Below are 2,473 nucleotides of genomic sequence, written 5' to 3'. Positions count from 1 at the left end.
TCTATCGTGTGGTGTGGATAAGGGAGTGGGTCTTCTCTCCGTTTCTCAGGGAGTTCTGGGGTCTGTGTTCATTTTCCAGTTGTCCTTGACAACCGTGTTTCATGCTGGACAGCAGAGTGGGAAAAGCACTGGTCAGGAACCAAACGAATTACCAAATTGTCTGATACTGTCGCTTAAGCTGGCTGTCTCTCAGTTTTCTGTCTGTAGAACAGAGATTCTCAATGATTAAGGCCTGCCCTTAATCATTGCTTGGTTGGTGTAAAGGATGAAATGAGACAGTGCTCTCAAAAGTGTAAAATGTGCCAGGCACGGTGGCTCACGCCTGTAATCCCAGCCCTTTGGGAGGTCGTGGCGAGTGGATCACTTGAGGTCAGGAGTTCGAGACCAGCCTGGCCAACATGGTGAAACCCCGTCCCTACTAAAAACACAAAAATTAGCCAGGTGTGGTGGCATGCACCTGTAATCCCAGCTACTTGGGAGGCTAGGGCAGTGAGCTGACATCGCGCCACTGCACTCCAGCCTGGGTGACAGAGACTTCGTCTCAAAAAAAAAAAAAAAAAAGAAAAGAAAAAAAGAAAAAAATAAACACTGTAAAACGAATATAAGATAGGCCCTACAACTAGGAGCTGCATTACCGGAGTTAGGTCGGGAGAAATAATGCAGGAATGGCGCCCCCTTCTGTGCGGCGCAGGAACTGCAACACACGCTGGCGGCAGCGTTCATCCCGGGTGGGGTCCGAGCCTCAGGCATCTCAGGGAGGGGACGTTAAGGGGAGGGTGGCATAGAACCAGGAGGGAAGTCATAAAACTGGGCCTGGCATCTTCACAGCAGCTTAGAATTCTCAACCATGACCTTCTATCCCTACTTCGGGACTCCATTAGTCACAGTGGGTCTTCCCTGCAGGAGACTCCAGCCGAGATACTTACGCCAGATGATTTTTTTTTTTTTTTTTAGTTTCGCTCTTGTCGCCCAGGCTGGAGTGCAATGGCACGATCTCGGCTCACTACAACCTCCGCCTCCTGGGTTCAAGTGATTCTACTTCCTCAGCGTCCCAAGTAGCTGGGATTACAGCTGTCCACCACCACGCCCAGCTATTGTTTGTATTTTTTAGTACAGATGGGGTTTTACCATGTTGGCCAGGCTGGTCTCGAACTCCGACCTCAGGTGATCCACCTGTCTCGGCCTCCCAAAGTGCTGGGATTACAGGCGTGAGCCACCGCACCCAGCCTAGCTTCTAACAGAGTTAATTACTTTTCTTTTTCTTTTCTTTTCTTTTTTTTGTTTTGCTTGCCAATTAACGCTTGTGTGGACCTAAAAGGAAGAAGCTGAGGCAAAATTAATATAAAGAGTTTATTGGGGTCAAGCTGAGAACTGCAGCCTGGGACACACTTTCAAGTTGCCTTGGAGAGTGCTCCCAAGAGCAAAAAGAGAGCCTCAAATTTTTAAACAATATAAGACGAATCAGGAGAGGGGGCAATTACAAAGTTGATCATTAGGATTTCTCATTGGTTTACTGAAATAACACTGATTAGTGATTGGCTAGACTTTGTTGAACTATAGGGTGTGTGGCATTTTATGGCTAATTGGCATCAGTTAGTCTAGAGTCTGCATAGCAAGAGACTTCAAGAGATCGTTATTCAGCTCCAGAAGGAGTGAGATGTGACTGCAGTTACATCCCAATGCCTCTCTGGGCCTGATAATGTAAAGGGGTTCATATTTCTCAGATAAAAAATTTATCTTTTATCAGTGGCTTGCATCTGTAATCCCAACACTTTGGGAGGCCGAGGCAGGCAGATTGTTTGAGCTCAGGAGTTTGAGACCAGCCTGGGCAACATGTCAAGACCCCACCGGTACAAAATCAGAAATTAGCTGGGTGTGGTATCATGCACCTGTGGTCCCAGGTACTGGAGAGACTGAGGTGAGAGAATCACTTGAGCCCAGGAGGTTGAGGCTGCAGTGAGCCAGCCATGTTTGCACTGACCGGGGTGACAGAACAAGACTGTCTTAAAACAAACAAACAAACAAACAAAACCTTTTCTTCTCCCTCTACACTTGATAAGAATGGTTTTTCACCTGCTTATCCACAAATTCCATGCCATTCTCAGGAAAAGTGAATTACAAGCCTGAAGCAAAACTGCAAAGAGGGCAGGGTTTGTCTGGAGGCTATTTCCCCCACTTTCTGTACAGGAGTTTTCTTTGAGAGCATCATGAGCCAAGAGCCAGATTATTCTGGATTCCTTTCCCATCCCCATCCAAATCCCAACCTCCCTGTGCCCAAAGCATACTGGCTCTGCTGTCTGCTGTGACTAATTTGCTTTATTAACTTTTAAAAAGTTATTGCTAGGTGACAATATCTTAATGTGCTAACGTATTTGTCTTTTAATAGCAGTCTTTAAAACCTGGAGCCAAAGATGGGGGAGAGAGGTAAAGAGAAGGATAATTTCAGTGTCAAATTACACAGTTTGCCTGAAGA

The sequence above is a fragment of the Nomascus leucogenys genome, chromosome 1a (genome assembly GCF_006542625.1).
Source record: "Nomascus leucogenys isolate Asia chromosome 1a, Asia_NLE_v1, whole genome shotgun sequence".
Lineage (NCBI taxonomy): Eukaryota > Metazoa > Chordata > Mammalia > Primates > Hylobatidae > Nomascus > Nomascus leucogenys.
The sequence above is the reverse complement of the archived record's forward strand: the minus strand, read 5'-3'. Positions refer to the sequence as shown.